General features: G+C 45.4%; 1 protein-coding gene across 9 annotated transcripts in view; it reads left to right on the top strand.

The window, feature by feature from the left end:
* The first annotated feature begins 260 nt into the window (after positions 1–260).
* ARHGAP15 (Rho GTPase activating protein 15) overlaps positions 261–18,307 on the top strand; it is a 557,102-nt gene continuing 539,055 nt past the window's right edge. For all 9 annotated transcript variants that reach the window (XR_013228114.1, XR_013228112.1, XR_013228111.1 and 6 more), the window contains exon 1: positions 261–375. The gene's annotated coding sequence lies outside the window, so the exon portion shown is untranslated. The remainder of the gene's footprint in view (positions 376–18,307) is intronic.

The following is an 18,307-nucleotide window of genomic DNA, read 5'->3' as shown; positions in this document are numbered from 1 at the left end:
TTCTTTGTCTGCTTCTCCTAATTGTAGTCTTAAAGAGAACAAAGGTAAACGTTTTTACATGGCCTCATCTCAGTCTAAGCAAATTAATAGAATCATCCTGCCTAAAAGGTTAAGTGTTTATACCTCTGCAAAGAAATTATAGCTCTTCAGTTAGTGGTCTCTTAAGCAGTATTGTCTGTGGAGGAGATCTGTCAGGTTTCTTGCCACCTAGTGGTCAGAAGGCAGAATGGCCATTTAGCCCAAGGACGCTGAGCACGCTCTTGGAGTTGGGCTCCTGGCTGGCAGGCCTTTCATTTCTCTACTGCGGCCTTTATCATTGATATAGTGGCTACGAGTTAAAACTGGAAGGAACATTTAAACATTTCTTCTAAGTGTGTAAGTAGAAGGTGACTTCCTTACTCGGAGATTGTTTATATATGGGATAAGGAAAAAATGTGGTACAGGTTTAGAAAATTGAGTCTGTATGCAAATACTGTTTAATGGTCTACTTGAGTATGTCACTGGAAATAATATTGATTTTTATAAAGACAAGCTTGCACATTTAAGACATGTTGATCTTCTAATCCAGCTACCACACAGTTGCAGGCACTTTGCTTTTAGGATGGTCTCTAGGTAGTGCAGCAAAATAAAAAATAAAAAAAGATATAAATGGGACAGATTAAAATCTGGAATGGCCCAGAATGGATCAGAACAGGCATTAAACAAACAAGAGTACCTCAAAAAAAAACAGTGGGATGAAATAGAGACACTTGAGAAAAATGTTTTAGAAATGAAAAAGGGGAACTCTCTCCCCTTTATTAATCTGTTCTGGGCCAAAATGCTTCCGGAACAGCTCAGAATGGACAAGCAAGAGTACAACAACGACAACAAGAACCACAAAGCCAGGGGGCTGAAGGACAATATTTTAGAAATGAAAAAGTGGAGCTCCCACACCTTTCTTAACACTTTCCAGGCCAAAATAACTCTGGAACATCCTGGAACAGGCCGGAATGGGCATTAAACAAATAATAGTACCTCAAAAAGCAGTGGGACGTATTTAAGGCACGTGGAATTAGATTTTGGAACTTTAAATGCAGAAATATTACACACATTAATCTTTTGGGGGCTCAAATGCTACCAGAACACCCTAGAACAGGCCGGAATGAGCATTTAACAAACCATAGTACCTCAAAAAACAGTGGGTTGCATTAAAGGCACTGCAGAAAAATATTTTGAAAATCAAAGCACAGAAATATTGTGCACAGATTAACCCTTTTCAGGCCAAAATGCCTCCGGAATGGGGGGAAGGGGAAGAAGTATTCTACAGTTAAGTGGCTATATTCCAAACTGAGCAGAGGTTTCTGAAGAGGTGCAAGGTAGTTGTCTCTCATGGGTTCAGAACAAAACATGGGCCAACTAGAGGGTTTAAATTTGCAGTGACTCTCCCAGAAATGTGAAGCTTCACAAAACTTGCTGGGCATGTAGGGGGGCATCCCAGGAAGAGGTGCTGCAAGTAAGCATATGCTATGTCTAGAGTTCCAAAATATTGTTCTGGAGTGACTTTAACATGTCCCACATTTTTGCGGTACTATGATTTATTTAGTGCCCCTTCCAGGCATTAACCCAGAACAGGCTAATAAAGGGGTGAGAGTTACCTAGTGACTTCTACCAAGCAAGCCTTATGTTACTAGACTTCAAGGTGAGTACCATGTGCCAAAAACTTCAGCTGCAGATAAGTAAAAAGGAATGACAGTGGCTGTACAATAAAGTACTATTCAAAGCTTTAAAAATCCATCAAGTCTTTAATGTAATGAAGAGTAGGGGGCTTCATTAGAACGGGGTCTGGAATTTCACTCTCATTTTCAGAAATACTATTTTTTCATCAACAACAAAGCTAAACATACAAATCATTTATGCTATTACAATATACATATGCCACAATAATATTAAAGAAAGCTATAGACCTCCTCTGACATACCTTAATCTCTAGTCTTATGACTAAACTCCATATATACATATAGTCTTACAATACAAAAATATAGAAAATCTATACTTATTGAATTTTCTTATATTTATATACCACTCTGTCTTGCAGCTCAGGGTTTACAAAGAACATGGGGAAACATGCATAAATACAGTATAATACAGTATAATTCATAATAACGTCAAATGAAACAACAGTAATAGTGACTACAATAACATTCCAGTAACTGGGGGTAACATATTAACTGTGTTCCCATGGTTGGTCAAAGTTCAGATCATGGGGAAGGGTTCTGGGGGCACCCAGTAGATATTAAATCTAAATAAACTTATTCCCAAAGCCTTTTACCAATACAAATTACAACATACATTCAAATAAGGCTAACTGCTCAAAGTTACAGTTGCTTTACTCTAGTTTCTCTTCAGATCACAAAGTCTTAATACTCTGACAGTTGTTGAGTGCCTGGTTTGGTTGATCAGTGCGGTGTGCACCTGAGTGCTTGTGGCCAGAAAACAACAACAAAGAAAAACACATTCTCCACAGTTGTGCTTAACTAATATAGAAACTATTTATTAGGTAAGAAAAGGTAAAGAGAAGATTCACAAATTGCTGGATGGAGAGAGATGCTAGAGGCATCTCTGCATCCACTATGTTGCAAGCTTGAAGGAAGAGGAAGAACGAACTTAACCCTCTAGGGAAAGGTCAGAGTTCCTATCTATCTCACTAACTCTATGGTAAAGAGAGTTCCTGTTTGCAGGTAGAGGTAAAGAGCTATCACTTTGGAGAGAGTTATTTCTAACAGGAACAGTCCTTGGCCAATCAGAGAGGGTATAACAGAAAGGGCGTTACCTGACTCCATTAGTTGTCTGCTTTGCTGCTCTAGTGTAGAGGACCTTTGCTAACTCTGGCTCCCTGAGATTTTGCTGGTTGACCTGCTGCAGCTGCTGCATATGGAGTTTCCTTCTTGCCTGAGTTTCAAACTTTTGATTCTATATTCTGGTTTATTTTTTTCCCCTGGAAATAGTTGCCTTTAAAAGTTATGCAGTTTTGCTTGCTTGGGATTGTTAGTGTTTTACTTGAGTGGTATATATAGCCGAATGTGAAAAATATCTTCTTTTTGTCGCACACTTCTACTTCAGACCAAAATGGTTCTCTATTTAAATCTATCTTTTTGAGGGAGTCATTGAATTTTTTTGCCTTGTTTTCATGCTCAGTCTTGTTCAAGTTATGTTGTTTCAATATGTTTCTCAGCTGGAAAGGTTCAGGGAGAGCAACAACTTGTATAAGAAATGGGGGAGGGGACACCTGGATATTTTTGGAAGAGGACTTTAGCAGATATACATTAGTTCAATACATATTGTTACCTGTGGTCTGATCCAATAATTATATTTTCTATTTCCAAGCCACAGTGAAAGAGATGGCATAGGGGCTAGATTGGAATAATTCTTAAGATCTGCTCATCTCTTAACAATGCTGAGGAGTCTGCCTCCGTTGCATCTGCACCAGACACCAGGGTTCCAATCTGGTTGTTGCCTTTTATGATGGGAATAAACTACTTAGACTAGAAAAAGTGACCAAATTGGGACCTGGTTCAGAGAAACAATCTGAAGCTGGGAGGGTAAACAGAAGCCTCTTCCAACTCTGATTTTAGCCAGGAGAAAATAACTTCCTTGTACATAATTCTGGCAAGAACAGTGTACATATGTAAGGTACAGAGTGAGGAGAGGAAAAGGCCAGATGTTTGTTATAACCTTGGTGCCATGGGATGGAGAAAGCTGAGTGATTTATGCAAGCATATCCTTGCAGCTGCTAAATGGAGCAACAGCCTGATTCTGAGAAATAGTCGTTTTGGCCATACATGTCTTGCCTTCTGTAATCAGCAATGGAACAGGGCCCTAGGGATTTATAATAAGCGAATCCATGCAGCGATCTTATGCAACATTTAAGAGAGCTCCAAATTTTTAGGCCACTCTTGACAAATGATTATCAGTGTAGTATATGTGGTTGTGTTACCCTGGATCCCCTTGGGCAAGTTAAAGAGTTGAGGTATGCCTTCTAAGAGAAAAAGGTGCCATTTCCCAGAGGGCCTGGAGCTTCAAGGAGAAGCACCCCTTGTCTATAAAACTACATTTTAATCTTTTAGAGGTACCAGAAACTACTGTAAAGGACAGAAGACAACCTACTATAGAGCAGAGCTGCAAGCTGATACATCTTCAAGGCAGAAAGGCTCACCGTGGTTCTGACCGAGCTCTTTCAGCCTCACCCATTGCACAGGGTGTCTGTTGTGGGGACAGGAAAGGGAAGGTGACTGTAAGCCGCTTTGAGCCTCTTTCAGGTAGAGAAAAGCAGCAGATAAGAACCAACTCTTCTTCTGCAAAAAGAGAAAGTGGGGAAGGACAGTAAAAGGCCTGATATTTTGTTCCAGGTAGAAGGCTGCCTTCACTCACTCTTTCTGTCTACTTGCCCATTGTTGGAGGGCCCCCAATTTTTAATGTATTAAAATTAAAACATATTGGCAGGTGTATATTTAAACTTCAAGGGACTATGTTTATTAAGAAATAAATCTCATAGTATTCAATGTACTTAGGATCGTAACTCAACCATCTGGTAGGCCAGATTCACAGTCCATTTTTCAAAAATTGTTCCTAGCCTATAGCCCAGTGCTTCTGAGAACTGTGGTGGATGGGGAGGGGGAGCAGAGGTCTCTTCTCTTCTTTGCCATAGTCAAATTGAAAATCCCCAGCAAATAGCAGCTAGAGTACAGTATTGAAAGCCACTTTGAATCCTGTCATAAGAGCTACTCAATATATAAAGGAGAGGTGTGAGTGAACAAGATAAACTCTTAAAAATCAATGTTTTTGCAGCAAAATAGTTTTGGAAAGCATGTTGAAGAGACCCTGTCTACTGTGAGGGCCAGCTATCATGTTGCTAAATGTATTGCTGAGATTGGTAGAATTCGTTAAAAAGTGCATGGTTAAAGTAATGGAGGAAATTTGGCCTGAGAAAGAATCTTGTGTTAGTTGTGTCAGTTGATCTGCATCTACAGTCACCAGGTGTGTTGAACTGGGAGAAGAGCTGCACATGTCACTGGTTGTCAAGGCAAAAAGATTTGTTTTTTCCCTTTGGTATTAGATGAGAGCAATGACATTATAGACACTGCTCAAGTATTAATGTTTATCAGGTTATAGATTCCAACTTCAGAATGATAGAAGAGTTGTGTGCACTGCAGAGTTTGAAAGGCACCACAACTGCAGAAAATATATTCTTGAAGGTGTGTAAATCAGTAGAAAATCTTGGTCTGAGTTGGGATAAATTGAAAAGCATCACAACTGATGGTGCAAGAAATATGTGACTAGTGTAGTTGCAAAAATCAATGAAGATATATTGAAATTGAATGTTACACTTCCCATGCAATTTCACTGCATCATCCATCAGCAAGTTTTGTGCAGTAAGATTGTTCAGTGAGAAAGTGTGATGCGTATTGTTGTATCCAGCATTAAGTACATCAGGCATCATGGCCTTACTCATCATCAGTTTGAAATTTTTCTTTCAGAGATAGATGCAGAATATGATGTAGTGTGCCATGCAGAAGTCAGGTCGCTTAGCAGAGGCAAAGTCCTCAAATGTGTTTTCAGTCTTCATCATGAAACTGATGTCTTTCTTAAGGAGAAAGGAAAAGGTCAAGAAGCACTTTCTGACTCTGAATGGATTTTTTATTTGGCTTTCTTAACAGATATCACAGAGCATCTGAACACATTGAATGTAAGGTGGCAAGTGAAAGGAAAGCTTGTGTGTGACATGTATACTGAATTAAAAGCTTTTAAAGCATAATTAATCATTTTTGTGAAGCAAGTTAGTGAAGGTAACTTTTCAAACTTTTCATCTTGCAACAGACTAAAATTTGAGAAGGATGAGAATTTACAATTCAGTGTTGAAAGACACATCAAAGCACTGAACCTATTGCAGATGGAATTTCAGAACAGCATCCACTGATTGCCATAAGCTTGGAAAGGAAATAAGAATGTTTCAGAATCCATTTGAAGTAGCACCAGAAGATGCAAGTAACTTTTTTTCAAAAGGAACTAATTGATTTGCAAGCCAATGATCATCTCAGAGATATTTACAAAGCAAATAGTCTGTTAGATTTCTATTCTGGTTTACCTGATATATTTATCGACCTAAATAAATTTGCTGCAGGCATGTTCACAGTCTGGCACTATATACATCTGTGAACAAACCTCTTCCAAAATGAAAATTTTGAAATCAAAGTGTAGGTTAAGGTTTACAGATGAATATTTACAGGACATTTTAAAAGTGTCTATTACAAACCTTGACTTGGACATCAGTGCCTTGGCTAGCAGAAAACAGCGACAAAAATCACACTGACTAGGTAGGCATGTGTCGGTAAGTAAAAGGATTTCACAGTTACTATTGTTCCAAAATGGATTGCATTAAAGTTAACATTTCTTCATTTACCTTTGAATGTTTACTTTTGATCTAAATAAGTAAGTTGCTAATTTTATTACATTTTGATTTAAGATGTGACGTTCTTTAGGCACTGGGCACGTGGGCATGTGGCCCCCATGTGCCAAAATGTTGGGGAGCCCTGATTTATACTGTGTGCAAGTGTGCTAGTTTTATTCTGAATTTCTTTTCCAGTAGAAATTATTTTCATTTTATTTTAAACTGGTTTCTATGTGAATTTCTAAGGGAAGGACCCTTGTATACAAAGGTGAAGGTTTCCATTGTTACCGCTCTCACTGCTTCACCTACAATTTTCTAATTCCTTCATCTAAATTCAGGAGACATTCTATTTTAAGTAACATGTGGAGGAGAATGAGCTAAGAAGAAGACAAGGATTGTGGATGAACAGATGTTGCCTCAGAAAGGTGCTGGATTAAGGGTTTAAACAGACATGTCAACATCAATGTAACAAAATTTGATTCCAGTGGCACCTTTAAGACCAACAAGGTGTACACTTTTGTGTGCATGCATGCTTCTTCAGAGACATTGAAGTTATAGCACATATTACAACAGCATTTTAAGTTTATTTTCACTATATGTCCTTCAGACTTGGGAATCTGTCATTATCTGTGTCAGCTACAGCTACCAGACATAAAACAAAGATTTCAGGCTAGGAAACCCAGAGCACCCAGTTCATACAAGGAAGGCTGACCTGGAGGATGGCATACCTGTAATGCAAAGTTATGTTACATTGCAACATGTCTGCAAAATGTAACCCAAACCATTTGTTTTACACCCATATGTTTAGGCCAAAAATGGATCTGTCAATTACTAGTGCTGGGAAAGTGTTCATTTTTTGTTCCTGTTATTACAATGGAAAAATTGAAATGTCTTTGTTGTTTGGATAAACTTGGAATTGTCCCTGCAGACTTCAAATGCCTGCTACTTCAAGGGATGTATAGCAATGCATACAGAGTTGGTCTTAGAGTGTGCTGCCATCAGGTGTCCATTTGCCAGAATGCAAATACAATGGTCATAGTACAATTTGCTGTATAAATTCTTTGCCACAACATACCCATGCATCTGACGCTACATTTTATCTGGCTAGTCCAGCATTTTAACATTTCTATTGAAAGTATTACTTATGGATATTATAAATGCATTTCATGCATCTCTTTGCATCATTTTGATGGTGCTTTCTGATTTTTATTATATAACTATTTTATATTTCTCTTTAGAAATATCAGGGAAAGACCAGAATGATCTACTTTCTTGAAACATGCTTAATCTGCTCTTGATTCTTTCTCTCCATAATGGTGATTAAATATGTTTCACAAATTAGCTCATGTGTCCGAAGTAGCTGTTAGCTGTTGTTTAGCTGATTTTCCTCAAGGTACAGAAACCCTAACTGCATGTGTATTTTAAAATATTATAGATTTGTATTTATATGTAAAAAAATACTCAAGGGCCTTCTACATTGAATAATGGATTAAATGCCTTCCTCCTTGCAATTAATGTTTTCTTCAAATGTAAAAAAATATCTGCTTTTTCAGACAATCAGACAAATAAAGGTACAGTCTGCAGTAGATGCCATATATACAGATTAGAATATAGGGAGTGGAATGCTTCCATTTGGCTACTGGAAGCCATGCAGTTTCCTTAACTATACTGAATCATTCCATGTCAGGAGATTCGTTCTGTTAGTCCGCAAGCTCAGAAGCCAGTATCAGCTCATAAATGCTTGTCACCCTTTACTGTAGCAGCCAAGGGTAAAATAAAATAAGTGTGCTTTCCCTTTTTTTCTTTTTGAAGATCGCATGACATAGTTTAGGGAAATAGGCAAGATACTGGCACTTTGGGAAATCTGGCCAGTGGTTAAATTCAGTATGTGGACATTTGAAGGTAATGTGCATAGCCCTGTCTATTTGGGGGCATTTTTAGAAGACTGTTTATAAACCGAAGGCAAAACAGCATCATCCAATATTGCTCTGTCTCCTCTAGTAACATTTAGCCTTCTTCTTAGAATCTACTTGTTTTTTTGTTCCCATTTATGAGCGTACATATGAAGCTGCCTTATACAGAATCAGACCATCAGGTTTACTATTGACTATTCAGTCTTTTTGTTGGGACTTTTGGACAAAGCTCAGCCCCAGGTTCCACCCCAAAAAATAGAGCTGCAGAGTTGCAGAGCATTTGTACCTGTAAGTTTTGTGGATGGCACAATTCCAAGCTCACAGCACTTTGAGGTTTAAAAGGAATCATCAGGCCTCATATTCACCTGCTTCAGTGTCCTTACTGAAACAGTGCACCGAGGTTTAAACGATAGTCACAAAGAAACATGTTGTAAGCCTCTATGGCTAGACTGCAAGCAGAACTACATGCCCACACATCAGCAGATAGAGCTGAGAGCTTAATGGAGGAACTGGTAACCAAAATGCTCATAATTTGAGGAATAGTTATGCAAGAGGGAGTGTTACTAGCAAGACCTATTGTCAATGTTTTATGAGGTAATTGTCCCCTTTTAGGAATCTGAGGCAAACAACAGATATTAAAATAAAATCAGTTTTATTGGGATACACATAAGGGGAAATGAAGAAGGAAATGACTAGATTTGGGGGAAATGAGGGTCAGGAAGATTTATAATTACTACTCTGGACATAGGGAGAAGCAACCTGCCCTTGAGCTGGGCATCTGGCAGGATCTATACCAAGAAATCTGGTCATCAGAGAGGCTGGTTGCCAAGGAGGCCAGTTAACAGAGAGGGGCCTTGGGAACCCAAAATAAGAGATTTTGTCCCTTTTTCCAACTGGGTGCATGATGGGGACACACATAGGCTGGGTGGGCTTTCCCAAAAGGTTTGATTGCTGATCAAGATGATGGGATTTAATGAAAGGAGATATTTGGGGGAAAATAGGAAGTTTCAAGAAGAATCAGGAAACTGGCTGCTATCAAACATCTAGCTGATGGGAGTGTTCAAACTCTGGGCAGACTGGCTTAATGTTGGGAGAGGGTCTTGGGGTAAACAAAGGGTCTTAGCTTCAGGATGAGACTAAGAAAGGAATCTGCCAGCCACTATTTAGCAATAGAATGACCAGGAGGGGAAGAGTGTCAGGAAGGGTGGATGCTCTTTGTCTTAATGAAGATGTGTGAGTGACACCCAGTTTCTGTGTAGCAAGGCATGGTCAGGATCTGAGTCAGTTGGTCCTTATGGAGTATTGGCGGGATCAGCCCCTGGGCCCCATCCAGCTGCATCCCTGTCTGATGCTGAGGAAGAGTCTGATCTGAGAGTGTTGCCATGATCAGCCCCTCAGCTTCAGCCACTGCCAACAGCCCAGTGGGGCCCAGATATGCCTAGGGAACCCAGCACAGACCCTGAGCCACAACCAGGCACAAGCACCCAGCCCCTCTAGCCTCTAGACCACCACTCTGTGTAGGAGCCCTGGCAGTAGCTGGCTCTCCCCCCCCCCCTTGTTTCCTGAACCTAAAGAGCAACAGCGTAGGAAGCAGGGCTTTGCCTTATAGAGGGAAGGCACAGGAGAGTGAGTTTGGCTGCACAAGAAAGAACTGGTCTCCGAGATTCTTTGCAGAGTCCAGTCTGAAGGCTGAGGCAGCTGTGCATGATTAGCTGTGCTTTGGGCCTTGAAAGAGGTGGCTATTGAGCTCAGCTTCTGTGATCCTGTTTTGCATACTCCCTTCAGGGCTGTTTTGGCTGCTTGCTTGTCTTTCCCTGCTGGGGCTGAAGATGTGAGACCCAAGCTGGCAACTGCTTGTCAGACCAGCTCTTTTCTTTCCCACCACCACCTTGGGATGCCCAAATGGTCAAGGAAGAGTAGCCATACAAAGGTGCTGGAGCCAGGCCTGCCTGGGCCCCACTGGGCTGTCTGGAAGGGGCTGGCAGTCTCCTGTTGGGGATGCTGCTTCTTTTGTGTGAGCATTGATGGGGGTGGGAGGACTGGCTCTTAGCTGGCTCTAACCCCTAGTAGATGTATTAGTCTGTAGCAGCAGCGCCTTAAAAACTAACCATCTGTGGCGGGGGATGAGCTTTCATGAGTCACTGCTCACTTCTTAAGATCTGGTAAGAGCAAGAGTTCAGGAATACCTTAAAGATTAACTGATTGGTGACAGGGGAGGAGCCTTGATGTTTTCACATCCAGCTTACGTGAGAATTGAATTTGCACATTTTTTTCCCATCCACCCATACCACAGGAAACATTTATGGTTTAGACAGGGCTGTGAAGTGTTCCAGTATGCATCCCTCACATTTGAGATTGCTACTTTACTGATATTATTCACTAAGTGTGTAGCCATAGTGATGTTGCCTTTGTGTGCACAAGGTAGCTCTACATTTCTGTAACTAGATGAGTGGCTTATAGTGGTCCCAGCTGTGACCTACTGAATGGTTCTGCATCATTTCTACCAGCAGCAGGTTAGACCTAATGGTGAATAATGATGGCAGAAAACCCTTCAAAAACACCCAACCCCAACCCCAACCCTATAATAGCAGCCACCACCGCACCCACACATTGGGGGGGGGGGATCTACTGGCGATACCCGTCCTATGGTGCCTATATCAGGAGGAACCCACTCTTTCTAGCCTGGCCATCACCCAGTGCCTGGCAGAAGAGCTCTGTCTTGTAGGCCCTGCAGAACTGTTATAGCACAGTCAGGGTTAGCTCTTCTGAGAGCTCATTTCACCAAGTTGGGGCCAGGTGTGGGTGAGGCCAGGCATGGCTCCTGGTGACGAGGGACAACCAACTGATTCAATCCCACAGAGCGAAGAGCCTTGTGAAGGGCATAAGGAGATAAGCAGGGCCCAGGCCATGGATTTTCCAGATTGCCCACAGCTGGCTGTTTGGATCTTTGACCATTTCCACACAAGGACTCTATCCCTGGACAGCCTTTGAATGTTGGTGGCTTTTAGAGCCCCCTCCACATGACTCTGCCTGCATCCTGAGGATGTCCAGTAGCTGGGTCGCATTTTGGCCATTTTTAACTCGCAATTTCGGAAATTGCCAAAACTGGATTTACATCCCTAAATCACACATCCCGTTGGTGAGCAACCAGTGAAAAGACTGTACGGAAAGGGAAACATGCAATAGTCTCAGCAGCATTGTCCCACCCTCATACCTGCCTCCCTCCATTTCCTGCTTCGAGTAACTTTAAAAAAAAATGGTACGGTCTGGATTGCAGTTACCTTGTCAAAGGTAAAATAAAATCTTCTGCAAAGAGTCCACAGTCTTTTTGGGATCAGGCAGGCAAAACACAACCCTTGTCTGTTTTTTGGAGGTAGGGAATAAGCTGGGAAAGAGGGGGAGTGGGTGATTGGGCAGCCTTCTCGCAATCATACAGGGATCTAAGCACCTTGTTTGAAGCCAACCATTTACACAAAAATGTATTTTTGGGCTCCAGGGACAATGTTCAGCATCTCAGAAATCCACCCAGATAGAAATAAAGTACAAAAGAACACGAATCCAAAAAAAAAAAAGGGTGGGGAATGCTGTATCATTCTGGCATTTCTCCATAGCAATTTGGCAGTCATGATTTTTATTAAAAATGCATCTTTGTTGTGACATTACCACATAACAATGTGGAAGTGCCTTTAAAAAAAATAATTTTGGGCCGGGGGGGAGAATGTTTCAGTCCACGAGAGAACTATTGTGCTGTGATTGGTGGCTTGCCGTGATTGACAAACCAAGGAGCGGAGGGAGAAGTCCATGTTGCTTTCCCTGGCAGCTTTGTCAGGAGGTAAAAAGCTACAATGGGGCAGAGGGAAAACGTGGGAGGGGTCTCTGTAAAGTTCTGTTTTCCGACTGGACATAGCACAATACTGGCTTCGAGAGTAGTTTGGCAGGAGCTAGGGTGGACTGTATCCCTTGATCTGACCTTGGTACACCATTGTAGTTATCTTTGTCATGTCTCATCTTTTCAGAAACATCGAATAAAAAGTTTGGCAACATCATAAAAAAAAAAAAGAGGCACAGAGCTTCTAAGCCTGAGACATCTGAAAGCAGATGTAAGAAAATGACTCAATAAACTTTTAATCAGATGAGAGAGGAGGGAAAATAGAACTCAGCATATCTTTTATTAAGAGGTGCTTTTTGAGAATAATTACAAAGTGAGACGGATGGTGAGTGGTTCTTCCATAATGTGGAGGTAACGTTTTAAATTAAGGTGTCAGTTATAAACGCTTTATTCTTATTTATGAAATGATCTCTAAATGCAACTACTTCCTCAAATAATGTATTATAAAGTATGTTATAAAATGCATTAGTAATAAATGCTTAACGGATGATGCGATGAGAATCTGTTACAAAGGATATTATAAGACGTAAATTGTATTAAACCCTGTGGTTGCATCTTTAATACATGAATTTAAGTTGCTATCCTGTTTGCTATAAAGTGGCTTGCATATCATAAATAATAATAAAGTAGTTATAAATGGCACCTTAATATAGGGTGTTACCAAAGAGCGAAACACTGGAAGTTGGCAAAGTGATTTTTATCTCTGTCTAAATGTGAAACTTTCTGTAATGTTCCTGAATATTCCTTATAACTCACTCTAATGCAGTTAAAGCAGTCTCTGTATTTCAAAGCCTAATTCACCATACCTCCCCCCCCAAAAAAAAAAATGTTCCTCAAGGAAATATCATTGATTGCTGTCTTCAGAGATGTGACAGTTACATTGCACAAGCCATCATGGCATGTTTCCCATAAGCACTAGCTGCTGCAGAGTTTGAACCTCTTCTCTGGATTTCAAAACTCCCCGAGATATACATAAAATCATGACACTGTGGGCTGAATAGGGACAGGTTTGATAAGAATCCTATTGTGATGTCTTCCCAAGGCTTGATCAAACCTGCCATACCTTATTGGTTTGATGAGGGACCAAAAAGGTGCTCAGTTTGACAGAAGTCACAACCAATAAATACATGCAGAGATGTCAGGTGATGAGCATTCTTTTTGTTTTGTTCTGTTATTGGCATTTCTGCCATTGGTATTGTGAGCCAGAGGGCCCTTTGCCGTTTTCTTTGAACGGTATGTTGGATGAGAAAGAAATAATGTGACACATCTCTTGTTGATTATATGAACTGGATTAGGTGCTGCAGTGGCTAAATGGAGCAAGGTTTGAATTTTCAGGAAGGCAATTTTTCCAGATATTAATACAGATATGTATTAATTAGAAGTGGCATGGACCCTGTTGCAGTTTGATCTCCTTATCTCAAATCTTATGTGAGTTCACTAGTACATTCCTTAGTGAAAACTGCAATTGATTGTGATTCACCACCTCCTCCTATGCTGTTCAGCCCTCCAGTTAAGACCTAGGGCCGTACATTCAGTTTATCCAAGCTGGAAAAAAAAATGGATGCATTTCAGATGGATCCAGAACTGTTGTTTTCAGAAGTGGCCTAACTTTGGCCTCCTTCAAACCCTCTGGGAAAGTCTCTGGTGTCAGAGACAAGTTGATAATATCCCAGAAAGAAGTCCGAATCTCTCCACCCCTGTTTTTCAGCAACCATGACCAACATGGGTCAAGAGGGCACATGGAATGCCAAACAGCTGCCAGAGTCCTGTCCATATCAGCCAAGGAGAGTGGACTGAGGCAGCAAAGGGGGTTCCAGTTCTTTCTGCTGTATCAAAGTCAGTGAACAGGTCATGGCAGAGTGTCAAGATATTTTCTGCAAAAAAGTTTGCTAAAGCCTTGCAGCTTGTATCCAATTGAGTAATTTTGAACATTCTTGTTGTTATGGATGTCAAAGACCAAATTATTTTGAATAATTGTGCTGGGCAGGAGCTAGCCAAATCAATAGAGACTGCAAAATATTATCTTTTTGTGGCCTTTACTGCCATCTCATAAGCATTCTTAAGTGTCTTATGTTCTTGAGGCTTGTCGTGGTTCGGTCCTTGGTGGCTTGGGAACCGGACCGAACCCCGCCATCAGAGGCGCCCGCGATCACGGAGGTAGGGCATGGTGATCATAGGCAAGCCGGCAGCTGGGCGCCCCACCCGATCGTTGAGGTGGCAATGGCCGCTAAAGAACCTCAATGTCCCCCTCCACCTTTTGACAAGGGCCCGGAGATGGCCCTTTGTTCCAGGAAAATGGGCCATCAGGAATCCCGGAAAACCTCGCATATGTGCATGAGTCATGATTGTATCAGCATGTTCCCTCCGCAAGTACTGGGTGGGGCAATACAGCCTAAGGAGGTGGGTTTTGTATAAAAGGGAGCTTCCACCTGGAGTTCAGTGGAAGCTCTTACTCCATACCAGCGGACTCCACGTTGCTGAAATAAAGCTTGTTCCTGTTGTATCGTTCACCAGGCCTGGCGTGACGTTTTCTTCAAAGGGACACCCTGTTTTTTCAGTTAGCAAGCGGGTCCCCGACATCGTAAGAGCTTCCCACCGAACTCCAGGGTCGGCATCGCATCCGAGCGCTTATCGGGACGGATCCAGAGATGGCGTTTTCAAGCAACGGGGCGGTCTCGACCCCCACGAACCCCGGGAACATGAGTTTAATGTCCCCGGGAGATTTCCTCCGAAAATCGGGGGGCCAGGAGCAGCTGTCCGGGACCCCGAGACCCTCGGCAGCGGCGGCCAAGGGAAGGCGCCGGGCCATGGGGTTCCCAAGCACGGCGGGGAGCGCGCCGAGGTCTGGGGGGTTGGCCCCAACCTGGGACACCCAGCTGAGGCAGGCGCTTCGCCCGGTAGGACCTGAGGAATCCATAGAGGACCTGCGGCGGGCCATGGCGGACTTGGCCAGGCGCTTGCAGGCAGCTGAAGCCCGTGAGCAAGCTCGGGCCGGGCCCGGAGGGACTGGTAATACAACGGCGGAGGGGATCGCGTCGAGTGAGGACGTCTCCAGCGACGAGGACGAGCCCGGCACTGGTGAGCGGGCCCCGGACCCCGACCCGGAGCAGTTTTCAGTCCCGAGTAGGCGAGACGGCCAGCGGAGAGGCGAGACAGCAGAGGATCTCGGGGGAGCGGGTGAGCCGACGGGGCGGCGAGAGCCGGACCAACGCAGGAGCGACATGCAAGGCAGGGAGCGGCACGGCGTCGTTGGGCAAGTTGGTAGCCGGTGGAGCGGAGCAGGACGAGACGGCGGACGCCGAGAATCCCGGATCCGGAGGGGGTCGGACTACTCTCCAAAACGTTCCCCCCCAGAGCTTAAGGCGCGTTTCGACGGGACGCCGGACGACCTCCCGCAGTTCCTCCTCCACGCGCTGACGCATGCCCGGAGGTATGGAGACCGGTATGAGGACTCCGAGGACTTGGTCTGGGGGGTGGCCTCGTGTCTCCAGGGCAAGGCGGGTCAGTGGTACTTAGGGTTGGCCGAGCGCGGCGACCCGGCAACTCGGGACCTGCAGGACTTCGTGGTCGCACTCCGCCGACGATTCCAGGACCCCCAGGCTGAGGACAAGGCAAAGAGTCGGATCAAGGGACTTCGACAGGGTACTAGGGGGGTTATGGACTATATAGACATTTTCCGGAGGGAAGCAGGCAAGGTGTTCTCCTGGAACGAGGAGACCCAAATCGAGTACTTCCGGGAGGGCCTTAACCCGAAGCTCAGGGAATGGGCCGTGATCAAGGGGACGGAAGAAGATCTGTCTACACTGGAGGGGTGGTGTTTTGTGGTCGCCAAGCTGGAAGCCAGCCTGGGTTGGGCCGCCGCACCCCCCCGGGAGGCCAAAGGCGGGTCAGCCGAGGCGCCGAGACCGGGCCCCGACAACTCTCGCCCCAAACGACCGCCGAACCCCGAGCGGGAAAGGAGACGCCGGGAAGGTCTGTGCCTGAAATGCGGGGGGTCAGGACATTTCGCAGCAGCGTGCCAACGGCAAGGGGGGGAGGACCGCGGGCTCTCCCAGGGGGGAGGTGCGACACGCCCCCAGCAGGCACGCCGGGCGGAGGACCTCCGCAACGAACCGGGAAGCGCCCAGGCGACGGGAAACGGCCAGGACCTGCTGTAGACGGCGCCGGGCAGCAGGTCCCGCGGTGCGAGGGAAAACCCCTACAGCATGAGGCGCGACCTCCGAACGTGGTAATTTTAGAGCTCCGGAACCCGGAGAACGGACTAAGTTGGGTGGGGGAGGCTCTTTTGGACTCTGGATGCGACCACAGCATGGTCCACCCCCAGATAGCCCGGGCTTTGGGGCTACCGAAGCGCATTCGGAAGGTTCCCCTGGTTTTCGTCCAGATGGACGGCAGCCCGATTCAGGGGGGACCTTTCGGGGAGGAGGTGGGTCCTATCGCCATCCACATAGGGGACCACCAAGAGCTGCGGTGGCTGATCCAGGTCCCCGTAGCGGGATATCGGGCGGTGTTGGGCCTGGATTGGCTGAAGGAACACAACCCCGTGGTGGACTGGCGGGCGGGGACCCTGAAGTTCGACTTGACGGTGGGTGCACGGCATCGGGTCCCCCACGAGAATTCCAGCCACAAGAGGACGGCGGCGCGTCCCAGGGGAGCGGCGGCGGCGCAGCAGGAGATACCAGAGCCCGAGGTCCCGCCAGAGTACCGAGACCTCGCAGCCGTTTTCAGCGAGCGGGAAGCGGACGAGCTACCCCCACACCGCCGCACGGACTGCGCTATCAACATCCCAGAGGGGGCGGTACTACCCAAAGGGCGCATCTACAAGATGAGTGAGGGTGAGCTCAAGGACCTCCGGGAGTTTTTGGGTAAAAATCTGGCCCGAGGTTTCATCCGGCCCGCTTCCAGTCCCATGGGAGCTCCAGTCTTGTTCGTCCGGAAAAAGGATGGGTCCCGACGGCTGTGCCAGGACTACCGGGGCCTCAACGCCATCGCAGCGGGGAACGCTTACCCCCTCCCGCTGATCCCGGATTTGCTGGCCCGGCTGGGCAAAGGGACTCTGTTCACTAAGCTGGACCTAAGGGAGGCGTACTACCGGGTACGCATCCGGGAGGGGGATGAGTGGAAAACAGCGTTTAACTGTCAATTGGGACAATTCGAATTTAAAGTGATGCCGTTCGGTTTAAGCGGGGCACCTGGGGTTTTCATGAGTCTAATTAATGAGGTGTTGCAGGACCTTCTGTTTCAGGGGGTGGTTGTTTATTTGGATGACGTCCTGATCTACAGCCAAGATCCCCAAGAGCACGTGACCCTGGTGAGGGAGGTGTTAAAGCGCCTGCTGGCAAACCACCTATACGTGAAGCTGGCTAAGTGCGAATTCCACCGTCCCTCCCTGGACTATTTGGGCTACCGCATCTCAGCCCAGGGCATAGCTATGGACCCCGAGAAGGTGCAGGCGGTGCTGGCCTGGGAAAGGCCCCGCACCCGGAAACAGCTACAAAGCTTCCTGGGGTTTGCTAACTTTTTTAGAGGCTTCATCCCCAGATACTCCTCCGTAGTGGCTCCCCTCACGGACTTGCTAGGTACCAAGGGGAGAGGTCCTCGCGCCACGCGGCCCAGCGCAGCGCTCGGCTGGAATGAGAAATCGGAGGCAGCGTTCCTGGCCCTCAAGCAAGCTTTCGCGTCTGAGCCCACGCTACTGCACGTCGACCCAACCCAGCCGATGGTGGTACAAGTCGACGCCAGCGACGCAGCAGCCGGGGCGGTTCTCCTGCAGCGAGACAAGGCGGGACAGCTGAGGCCGGCGGCCTACCTCTCACGAAAATTCGCCGAAACGGAGCGGAACTGGTCTACCTGGGAGAAGGAGGCGTTTGCGATTAAGTTCGCCCTCACCGAATGGCGGCATTGGCTGGAGGAAACAGAGGAGCCGTTCGAGGTCTGGACAGATCACAAGAATCTGGAGGCGCTCCGGCAACCGCGATCCCTGAACGCCAAGCAGATGAGGTGGGCGGAGTTCTTTTCGCGGTACAATTTCAAGCTTGGTCACATCCCCGGCAAAGAGAATTTCCTCGCGGACGCCCTCTC

The sequence above is a fragment of the Paroedura picta genome, chromosome 2 (genome assembly GCF_049243985.1).
Source record: "Paroedura picta isolate Pp20150507F chromosome 2, Ppicta_v3.0, whole genome shotgun sequence".
NCBI classification, from domain to species: Eukaryota; Metazoa; Chordata; class Lepidosauria; order Squamata; family Gekkonidae; genus Paroedura; species Paroedura picta.
This window is presented reverse-complemented; position numbering and strand designations above follow the sequence as displayed.